The sequence below is a fragment of the Silene latifolia genome, chromosome 9 (assembly GCF_048544455.1).
Source record: "Silene latifolia isolate original U9 population chromosome 9, ASM4854445v1, whole genome shotgun sequence".
Classification (NCBI taxonomy): Eukaryota; Viridiplantae; Streptophyta; class Magnoliopsida; order Caryophyllales; family Caryophyllaceae; genus Silene; species Silene latifolia.
The window spans coordinates 128199477-128211912 of NC_133534.1; positions in this window are offsets into that span (position 1 = coordinate 128199477).

The window sequence follows — 12436 nt, forward strand, 5'->3', positions numbered from 1 at the left end:
CTTGGTAAGGCGTCCTGGTGTGCGGGGGTGTTACATATGTCGTGTCGCGGTAATGTGGAAGAGTTAGAGTGTTGGTTATGATAAGGATTTTGTGGTATTGGTTAGATGAAGTGCAGAATGAATTGAGGTGTGAGAACTGTTTAAGTAAGAGAGCCTTAGAAATAGGAATGGTTATAGGTGTTGAGGTCTTAGGCGGTTATCCTTGACGTGTGGTGGTGATGAAGATAATGAGAAGATATAGCTAAAGATCTAATATTAGTGAGTTACGAGGACGTAACTGAAGAAACCCAATTTGATTAAGCTAGTGTTGATGATGCCTTAAGACAAATTAATCTCATTTGTTATTTAATTGTGTGTCTCTTAAGTTTAACCATGTAGCATGAAGCTCCAATTGTCAATTCAAGGTTATCAAGAATGTCATCATGAAGATCAAAGATGAAGATAGTCATTAGTGCTAATGTCATGTGTTGTAAGGTGATCGTTTAACACGAATTTACGTTTAGGTGCAAAAAAACAACGGTTGAGTCAACGATTAATTAAGGCTCGTCTTTGAAAGAAATATTTCGAAAATATTTGAATCTTTGTTAAAGTGCTTTCAACTTTCACAAATGTTTTCTGGAATTATTTTGAAGTCTTTTAAAGAATATAGAGCTTTCAATGACTTGCTAAGGAGTTTGCTTGCACAATAAGACACTTACTATAAATGGGTTGTTTGCTTTTACATTTATGGAAATGTTTATGGTTCCCATAAACACACCATTTATGCTTGTTTCTTGTTGAAAAACCCAGCCTATTTTTGTATGTGTGCACAACCTGGTTTCTTGCAATCTTAGGCACCGATTTCTTGAGGAAGAATACTCGGTTGCTTGTAGAGGAGTTCGGATGGCTTGTGCATGTTGCCCAAGCAAACTACTTACATTATTTTAATCACTTGTGCTTATGAGTGTAAGATATTTTAATGTAAAGTATACTACTTGAACATTATAAATAGCTTGCTTAATTCATTTTTACAAGTGTGCAACAAACGAGTTTTAAACTGAAAAAGACTTAAGCTTTCAATCGAGTAAATTAACTTTGCAAAACCGTTTATCATTTCAAAATCTTTGAATCTTTTGCAAGTTTGTTTATTTATCTTTTGAGTCTTTTACTTGAGTTTGTTGTTGCACCTAGTCGTTTTAATCGTGTTCAAGGATCCCGTGTTTTGTACTTAAACTTTATCTCCTCCGTTCAATTGAGTGAACAACATTGAGATAAGTGGTCTTGTAACAAACGGGTAGAACCGAATAAAGTCTTAGGATAGAGTTGTCCTTAAGCATGAAGTCTTCGAAGCAGAGTAGCTTTTGAGCATGAAGTCTTTCGGCGGAGTAGCCCAAAGCAAGAGTCTTATTGCGGAGTAGCTTTAAGCAAGGAGTCTTTCGGCGGAGTAGCCCAAAGCAAAAGTCTTGGAAGCGGAGTATCTTTTAAGCATTAGCAACCGGAGTAGGTTGGGGAGTTGTTTTATTATTCGGGGTGGTCTTAGTTTGTATGAGTTTACTTCTGAGACGTTTAATAAAATAGCGCTGGACGTAGGTCGCGGAGTAGTGACTGAACCAGTTTTTAAAAACATAGTTAGTCATGTCTATTTCGTTTTATTTCCGCTGCACACTCTACTCACGTTTTTATCTACAGAATCAACTGTTGAGTGCACTGTAACTTCTGCTTTTTGAATCGTTGTTGAATACTTCTAACTCTCTAGTTCTAAGTATCGACTTCTCCTTTCATCTAAGCATTGTTTAAAGTGTTTAAGAGTTTTTAAAGAAGCTTTCATTAAGCTTAAATTTTAAATAGACACCTAATTCACCCCCTCCCCCTCTTAGGTGCCCTCGTCCTCGACTCTTCAATTGGTATCAGAGCCTTGTGCTCTTGATAACTGGTTAACTACCAGTGAGTTGATCCTATAGTCATGGACGGGAAACATACTAAGTACCCTATCTTCAAAGGGGATAACTACTCCTGGTGGAAGCACCGTATGGAACACTACGTCAAAAGTACGGATTATGAGTGTTGGGTCATTATTCAAAAGGGTCCCCTTGCTATAACGGTTACTGACTCTGATGGGAACAATGCCGTGAAAAGCGAGGAAAGTTATGTCGAGGCTGACTATCGTAAAGTCGAGAAAAATTCTAAAGCCATGTCCATTCTTCAATATGGCATCGGTGAACAGGATATCAATCGCATCTCCGGATGTACCTCGGCTAAAGAGATTTGGGACACGTTAAATCTTGCTTATGAAGGAACGTCCCAAGTCAAGAAGCATCGTATTGACCTTCTCATGCAACAATATGAGATGTTCAATATGATGAAAGATGAGTCAATCAATTGTCTTTCTTCTCGCTTTTCTAGTATTGTCAATGAACTTAAAGGTCTAGGTAGAGAGTTCGAATCCGAGGATATAGTCCGAAAGATCCTTTGTAGCCTAAGTGATAAATGGCAACCGAAGGTGACGGCTATTGAGGAGGCTAAAGATCTGTCCAAGTTGTCCCTCAATGAGCTAATGGACTCACTCATGGCACACGAGTTAAGTCTCGCAAAGCGCTCGGGTGAAAGTTCCAAAGCTAGAGGTTTCGCTCTCAAATCAACCTCAAGTGATGAGGAAGATGATGGAGATGACGAGCAAGCCATGTACTCACGTAACATGGCGGATATGATCAATAGTCACAATCCTAAGAAGTTCAACAATACTAACAAAAAAACGTTTTCAAAAGAAGAGATCTTATTCCACGGTGGCTTGTTTCAAATGTGGTGAGAAAGGTCACCTTATCAAAGATTGCCCCAAGTGGAATGAGTTCAAATCTAGAGAAAAACGAGATTTTGCAAAGAAAGATTTTAAGCATAAAGTCATGTCTGCAATATGGGGAGTATCTGATTCCGATGAGGATGAAGTCCTTGAGGAAGAATTAGATGCCAAAGTTTGTATGACAACTCGTCTTGATCTTGACGGACCCAAGTCTTCAAAGAAAGAATCCGCACTCTGTCTTATGGCGCACTCCGACGACTCCAGCGATGACTCCGACACCGAGGTAATGAATCTCAAGAACAAGGTGAGAACTCTTTCTAAAGATAAGCTTTATTTGATGTTTGATGATGTACTTGACAAGAGTCTTGCTAAAAACGATAAACTCTATGACTTGCAAACTCAAATTGAGGAAATTGCTGAAGAAAATGTAGGTCTTAGAGAGTGTCTAGACGAGATAAAAGAAAGTAACATCATTCCATCACTCAAAAAAGAAATTAAGAAATTGAGGAAAGAAAACCTTGTTCTCACGAATATTGCTAGCTCGTCAAAATCAACAGTTGCCTCAACTGTTGTTTCTGATGTTGAAAAAGAAAACGAGTCTTTAATTATTCAAGTTGATATTTTGATTAAAGAACGAGACTCACTGCTAGCTGACCTTACCTCGTGTCGACATGATAATAAGCAACTTGAAGAAATTGCTATGTTGCTTAGTGATGAATGTAGTCATGCTAAATCCGCTTTCGATAAAGTAGGCAAACTAAATCTTGACCATCTTGCTAAATTTGAAACATTGACCAAAGAGTTGCATGATGCTAAAGAGTTTTACAGGAAATGGGAAGGTAGCCAAAACATTTTAGACTCCCTCATAAATCAGTCCCAAAAATCTGAAGAGAAAGCTGGACTTGGTTTCCAAAAAATGTGATTCAAGTGAATCTGTAACTTTAAAACCAGGAACCAAGCAAGACTGATTTTCGAAGGAGAAAATATGCAGGCCTTCCTGAGTATATTGTTTGCAACTTTTGTGGTAAGACTGGTCATGACTTTAATGGTTGTCCTAACCGACTAAACGACTTAAATAAGAACATCAAGGTTGCTAAAAAGGAGTGGGTTCACAAAGATTTGATTAACAATGCAACTCACAAAAAGGGATCCAAATTCGTTTGGATTCCTAAACTAACCTCTTGATTTCTTATAGGCATTAGTGAGAGGCAGCAGCAATTGGTACTTGGATAGTGGATGTTCACGTCATATGACAGGAAGTAGAAACCAATTTCTCTCACTAGAAGCCTACAATGGTGGCACCGTGACGTTTGGTGACAATAAGAAAGGTGAAATTATTGCAATCGGGAAGGTTGGTAAGTCATCGTCACAATGTGTCGACAAAGTGTTGCTTGTCAAAGGTTTGAAGCATAATCTCCTTAGCATATCTCAAATGTGTGATAATGGTAATATCGTTGAATATTGTGCTAGTGAATGTCGTGTCTTAGATGGTAATACAAGGGAAGTTGTTCTTGAAGGAAAACGTGTTAAAGATGTTTACTTAACTAATCTTTTTGCATTGTCCAGTCGTACCATGTCTTGTATGAGTGCTTTGAAAAAGAACGACCCATGGCTTTGGCATAAGAGATTAGGTCACGTAAATCCTAGAACATTGAACACCTTTAAGCGACTTGACTTAGTCGATGGCATTCCTAATATGAAATTTGACTTTAATAGTTTGTGTGATGATTGTGCTAAGGGGAAGCAAGTAAGAAGCTCCTTTAAATCCAAAAAGAAGAGGATGATGAAGATGATGAGGACTATGAGCTTGGAATGATCCGACATGACATGGATGATGTACACGAGGAGAACGAACAAGAGGAGTCGAATCAACAGTCGGATCAACTGTTGATTGAAGGAACTGGCCAAGAGACAGGGGGAACAGAACCACTTCAACCACAAAATGAGGCTATGACATCCAGGGGGAATGAGGGTACACTTGAACAAAATGAACAAACAGAAACAAACCCTCAAACACAAAATGAATCAGAACCAACAGTTGAGCGAACTGTTGAGTCAGAACCCCAAGAAGCCTCACCATCCTTAATAGTACCAAAGAAGTGGAAACACCAAAAATCTCACCCCCTTTCTAACTTGACCAGTGACTTGAATTCGGGAAGGAAAACAAGATCATCCCTCAATGATTTCTTTGCATCTCATGCGTTCCTCTCACAAATTGAACCAACGAACATCACCATGGCACTTGAAGATCCGAGTTGGGTGATGGAAATGCAAGAGGAACTTAATCAATTCAAAAGGAATGAGGTATGGCATCTTGTCCCTAGACCTACTGGTTGTACCGTGATTGGTACCAAATGGGTCTTTCATGATAAGCTAGATGATTCGGGCAATATCGTAAGGAATAAAGCTAGACTAGTGGTGCAAGGATTTAAACAACAAGAAGGCATTGATTATAATGAAACCTTCGCACCAGTAGCTAGACTTGAAGCCATACGTATGCTCATAGCTTTTGCTGCTCACAAAGGCATCAAACTGTTTCAAATGGATGTCAAAACGGCTTTTCTAAATGGTTATTTAGAAGAAGAGGTCTTTGTGGAGCAACCACCGGGTTTTATGAACAATGAATTTCCAAACCATGTTTTTAAATTGGACAAGGCGCTTTATGGTTTAAAACAGGCTCCAAGAGCTTGGTATGATCGCTTGTCAAAATTTCTTTTGGAAAATGGTTTTGTGCGTGGATCGGTTGACAAGACATTGTTCATAAAGTCACAGTGTGGTGAACTGTTGATTGTAAAGATTTATGTCGATGACATAATATTTGGTGCAACGAATGAACTCCTTTATTTGTACTTTTCGGAACTAATGAAATCTGAGTTTGAGATGAGTATGATGGGAGAACTAGGGTTCTTCCTTGGGCTTCAAATTAAGCAAACTCAAGATGGTGTGATGATTCATCAACAAAAGTACATAAAGGAGATGCTATGTAAGTTCGGTATGACTAATTCTAAACCTTTCTCTACACCTATGGTTTCGTCCACAAAGCTTGACAATGATGAGAATGGTAAGAAAGTTGATGAAACGATGTATCGAGGTATGATCGGTTCATTACTTTATTTGACCGCTAGTCGACCGGATATTTTATATAGTGTATGTCTATGTGCTCGTTTCCAAGCTAGTCCTAGAGAATCGCATTTCATTGCCGTAAAACGTATTCTTAGGTATTTAGTTGGAACGTCTAATTTGTATCTTTGGTATCCCTCACATTGTCCTTTTGAGCTTTTAGGATACTCGGATGCAGATTATGCCGGAAGCGTTGTTGATCGAAAGAGTACATCCGGGATGGCTACTTTCTTAGGTCCGTGTTTGATCTCATGGGCGTCAAAGAAACAAAACACCGTTGCTCTTTCCACCGCTGAAAGCGAGTACGTAAGTGCCGCATTGTGTTGCGCGCAAGTTCTTTGGGTTCGACAACAACTAAGGGACTATGGTATTATCTTTGATTCAACTCCAATTTTATGTGATAATACTAGTGCCATTAACATTTCAATGAACCCTATACAACACTCAAGGACTAAGCATATTGACATAAGACATCATTTTTTACGTGATCATGTGGAAAAAGGTCAAATTCGTCTTAAATTTTGTAGAACGGAAGATCAAATAGCCGACATTTTTACAAAACCGCTTGAAAGAGAACAATTCGTAAAACTTCGGTTGGAAATTGGTTTGTTGGATTCCGCGTAAAATTTTATGACGACTTGCCCTTGATGATTGACTAGAGTAGATGTTACATTTGTTTTTATAAGTGATTATGTGTTAGTATTACTCAATGAATTAGATGATTAATTTGCATGTAAATCCAATGGGTAAAGATATTGTTCACATGGAGCCACTCAACCATCATCTAACCATCAAATCTCCTTTCCCCATTTCCCATGTCCTAGCCGCCTAAACCCCACCTAACCGGCTACACCCACCTTCCTCTCAACCAATCAAATAAAAAAGCCTAAAACACTATTCACCTCATTTACTACATATACAATTTTCAACTCTTAAATCATGACCTCCTTACTCACTTTCAAAATATTCAAAAAATTACACCTTCCCCAAATATTCTCCAAAACCGTAAAAAGCATACCTCTCCCAACTGTCACTTTTACTTTCACTATAAAAATCATGCCTCCAAAATCAACTAAGAAACTCTTGAATGCAATCCGAGACTCCTACAAACCGAAAGTACCAACGGTTGAACCACAAATCGAAAGTCTTGGATCAAAAACTGCCCAAAATCAAAAACCGCCAAAGAAACCTAGAGTCTTTGTGCCGAAAGCCCCAATGACAAGGAAGAAATCAGTTGCTAATCGTCCTAAAACAGCTGCCGAGGCTAGGAGATTCTCAAGTCGGGTGTTCAATCAAAAATTCGATTTGAATATGCCCCATGCAACCGAAACCGAGGGTGAAGAAGGAAGCTCACGGGTTGTTGGTGAGGTTGATGATGATGGAAATCCAATCATTCAAGAAGTTGAGGATGTTGATGTTGGTGTTGGTAAGGAGAGTGAAAAAGATGAGGAGATTGTTGATGAGGATGCCGAGAAGGAAGGAGAGTAAAACAGTGAGGAAAAGAAAAATGAAAGTGAAGAGGAGAATGAGGAAAACATTGAAAAAGAAAAAGAAAAGAGTGTTGAAAAATCAATTGAAAAAAATGAGGAAAAAGAAAAGAGTGTTGAGAATGTTGTTGAGGAATCCGGTGAGAAGAGTAATGGAAAATCGAAATCGAAATCAAAATCGAAATCGAAATCAAAATCGAAATCGAAGGGAAGTGTTGGTAGTGATGAAATGTTGAAGGATATGGTTGGAAATAAAAGGAGAAAAAGGAAAGGCAAAACCGTGAGTGAGGCAACGGTTGTGGAAACGGAACTTGACACGGAGAAATTGAATGCCGTCTTCAATGATGACGAGTTATTCAAAGAGGAAACCGTTCCCAAATCAAAAGGCAAAGTAAGGAGAATGTCCACTCGGGTTATCTCAAAGAAAAGGAAAGTGGAGGAAATGGCAAAGGAAGTCGATGAATCGAATAGTGCTATGATTGCTATTGAGCAACCTTTTGATGAGAACAAGTCCAAGGCACTCGAGATTCTTCATGGGTATCGCTTTCCAAAGGAAATCTTTGATTGTTGCAAGCATGTCATCCAAGGGAACTTTAAATCGGGCCGTCGCTATGAACTCGAATGGTATGATTCGTCCCCCGCTTTTAAATTCTTTAAAGATGCAATTCATGCACAAAAGTGGGAGAGTCTTCTTAATATCTATAACCGAGTTTATTTAGCGGAGATTGTTCAATTTTATACTACGGTCAAAGTCGATGTCTAATCGGGTAGTCTTACCGCCGTTATCAATAACAAACCCTTGTGTCTCAATGTTGAAATTGTTGGGAAATTACTCGGTATTCCTACAACCGGGTTGTCCTCATTTCCTAAGGGTGGTTGGCCGACTATTGATGGTATAAGTTCCTTGACCGTAATAAAGTTTCTAAGTCCCAAAGCTACGTCCCCTATCACACTCAAACCGAGAGAAATCAAAATAAACCACCGGTTCTTTTTCAATTTCATTTTTAGAACCTTGATTCCATGTAATGAGAGCCGTGGTGTGTGTGGTGTGCTAGACATGTGGTTGATTTATTATCTTTCTAAACACCTTCAAATTAACCTACCCGCTTTGATGTTCTTTCACATTGATCATCTTGCTAAGATTGTTGAGAAGCGTAAGGTTGATAGTTCCACCGTGTTAGCATATGGGATGTGGTTATCGGTCATTTTCGAGAAATTGGATATTGTGGACTCGACTAGTTTCGGTGTGGATCACATGTGTGACACTATGACCTCGGGAGTTTTATCACAAATGTACTTGAAAATTGATGGTGATAAACTTGCTCGTATTTGGTCGGGTATGAAGGCTACGGATGTCGCCTCCTCCTCTATGCAATCGTCTTCTATGACACGTCTCACTAAGGATGTTAAAGCCTTGTTGGATCTCCAACATGCTCAAATGAGTGAGATTGCGGGTCTTCGTTTGGAAGTGTCGGGTTTGCGTAAGGAACTCAAGGAGGTTAAGGGTCAAAATGAAGAGCTTATGGAGATGGTTCACGGGTTGGTTGGAGAAGATGAAACCGAAGAAGCCGATGATTGATCTCTTGCTCTATGCCGTGCCTAGCCTATGCCTAATGTCGTACCAGCCTTTTGCCATAACCTTGCCTAAATGCCTAATCAAAACAAAAGCCTTTCTATCCCTTTTTACCTTGGCTTTATGTTTGTGATATATTTTGCTAATATTGGTTATGTTGTTAGTTGTTGAACAATTTGTTTTGTATAACTCTAATCCTTATTTAGACTTGTGTTCTTCCTACTTGATGATGTCAAGACGGGGAAGTTGTTTAAAATTGCAGGTGGTGATTCAATGACTCTTAGGCTTGCGTACACCGTATCTATGTTTACTTGGCGATTAAATGTTCTACCTAGGCTAACGAAAAATTTGACTAATTTTCAATGACCATGTATTTATGCATCTTATTTTGATCATGTTTTGACTTGTTAACCTTGACCATGAATTAAGGGGGAATTGCACACTGAATTTTATTTGTCTTGCCATCATCAAAGGGGGAAATTGAAGAAACCCAATTTGATTAAGCTAGTGTTGATGATGCCTTAAGACAAATTAATCTCATTTGTTATTTAATTGTGTGCCTCTTAAGTTTAACCATGTAGCATGAAGCTCCAATTGTCAATTCAAGGTTATCAAGAATGTCATCATGAAGATCAAAGATGAAGATAGTCATTAGTGCTAATGTCATGTGTTGTAAGGTGATCGTTTAACACGAATTTACGTTTAGGTGCAAAAACAACAGTTGAGTCAACAGTTAATTAAGGCTCGTCTTTGAAAGAAATATTTCGAAAATATTTGAATCTTTGTTAAAGTGCTTTCAACTTTCACAAATGTTTTCTGGAATTATTTTGAAGTCTTTTAAAGAATATAGAGCTTTCAATGACTTGCTAAGGAGTTTGCTTGCACAATAAGACACTTACTATAAATGGGTTGTTTGCTTTTACATTTATGGAAATGTTTATGGTTCCCATAAACACACCATTTATGCTTGTTTCTTGTTGAAAAACCCAGCCTATTTTTGTATGTGTGCACAACCTGGTTTCTTGCAATCTTAGGCACCGATTTCTTGAGGAAGAATACTCGGTTGCTTGTAGAGGAATTCGGATGGCTTGTGCATGTTGCCCAAGCAAACTACTTACATTATTTTAATCACTTGTGCTTATGAGTGTAAGATATTTTAATGTAAAGTATACTACTTGAACATTATAAATAGCTTGCTTAATTCATTTTTACAAGTGTGCAACAAACGAGTTTTAAACTGAAAAAGACTTAAGCTTTCAATCGAGTAAATTAACTTTGCAAAACCGTTTATCATTTCAAAATATTTGAATCTTTTGCAAGTTTGTTTATTTATCTTTTGAATCTTTTACTTGAGTTTGTTGTTGCACCTAGTCGTTTTAATCGTGTTCAAGGATCCCGTGTTTTGTACTTAAACTTTATCTCCTCCGTTCAATTGAGTGAACAACATTGAGATAAGTGGTCTTGTAACAAACGGGTAGAACCGAATAAAGTCTTAGGATAGAGTTGTCCTTAAGCATGAAGTCTTCGAAGCGGAGTAGCTTTTGAGCATGAAGTCTTTCGGCGGAGTAGCCCAAAGCAAGAGTCTTATTGCGGAGTAGCTTTAAGCAAGGAGCCTTTCGGCGGAGTAGCCCAAAGCAAAAGTCTTGGAAGCGGAGTAGCTTTTAAGCATTAGCAACCGGAGTAGGTTGGGGAGTTGTTTTATTATTCGGGGTGGTCTTAGTTTGTATGAGTTTACTTCTGAGACGTTTAATAAAATAGCGCTGGACGTAGGTCGCGGAGTAGTGACCGAACCAGTTTTTAAAAACATCGTTAGTCGTGTCTATTTCGTTTTATTTCCGCTGCACACTCTACTCACGTTTTTATCTACAGAATCAACTGTTGAGTGCACTGTAACTTCTGCTTGTTGAATCGTTGTTGAATACTTCTAACTCTCTAGTTCTAAGTATCGACTTCTCCTTTCATCTAAGCATTGTTTAAAGTGTTTAAGAGTTTTTAAAGAAGCTTTCATTAAGCTTAAATTTTAAATAGACACCTAATTCACCCCCCCCCCCCTCTTAGGTGCCCTCGTCCTCGACTCTTCAGTAACATTTATCTTACGAGGAGTAGAATGCGACAAAGTGAGTTTAATGGTTGTACAGGTTGTAGTTGATTTGGAAGTTTGAGTCTTGATATAAAATAAAAGATTGATTTGTGTTATGGTTGATTTTGTTAAAGGTCATGACCGTGCTTATAGTGGTGTGATGTCTAGGAGTGCGAGAATATTTCGATAGTGTTGACAGTTGGATGATGATGATTATGAGTTCGATAGTTTTGGCAGTTGGATGATGATGTTTAGTTAAAGAAGTTACGTAGTTCTCTCTCGTCGCGTTGTTGGCAAATCCTAAGGGCTAGAGTCATCGGATCGTTGTGTTCTTTACGCCGTTGAGATCGTCGTATTGTGGGTAAGGTCCTAGTACAATTTTTATGTTGTTTCATTGATTTTAGTTGAAAACCTAATTGGGTAATTTGGGGGTTTTGGGAGTATTGTGTTTATTAGATGTTGATTGTATGATTGTATGTTTGATAGGAGGTGATTGTATTGAAGAATGATTTTGATTAGTTCCAGGTAGGGTTTCCCTACTCAGTATTAGTTACATGATGTGTGTGGTGATTGTGCTATAGTTAGTGATTGTTGATTGATTCAGACGGTTGTGATTTCATATTGTTGATTGATTCAGACGGTTGTTGATGTTGTATTGTCGTTGTTGTTTATCTGTCTGTGTTCTTCGGGGTGCGTCCCTGGTTGAGTGGAATCACTTGCGGGAGTGGCTTCACGCCCTTGATTCGCCTTCTGTGGAACCCGCCACAGAAGGGATGTGCACATTAATGAACATGGGGTTATCGCTCGATGGAGATGAGCGGGGCTTAGGTGGGAACGGCTGCGGTCCCCCACTGGCGGCGAGGAGTATCTGTTGCGATGGGTACTCTGGCAGGGCTACACACTTTAGTGTGTAGTCGATTATGAGGTGATTTGGAGATGGAGGCGGGATTGTGTGTGAGCTGTTTGTATGATTGTTTCAGTGTGGCTTTGATTGTGTAATTAGTACTGACCCCGTTTAAATGTTTTAAAAACAGTGGTGATCCATTCGGGGATGGTGAGCAGTTATTGAGCAGGTATGATATGACGCGTATGGGATAGCTGGGATGAGTCATCATATGGCATTTAGAAGTCTTCCGCTGTGTCAGACGATGTTTTATAGCTTTGATAGTTTTATCAGTAGACCGTCTGAGAACCTTGTATTTCAGTTTAACAGTTTTGGTGTTGAACATGTAATCACTTTAAACTATATTGTTATTTAAATTATGTTTCTTCATTGTCATTTGATTATCATTGCCTCGGGAAACCGAGATGGTGACGTTCTCATACCTTAAGTGGTCCTGGTAAGGCACTTGGAGTATGGGGTGTCACAAGTCTATCTCCATATAGACCACTCACGCATG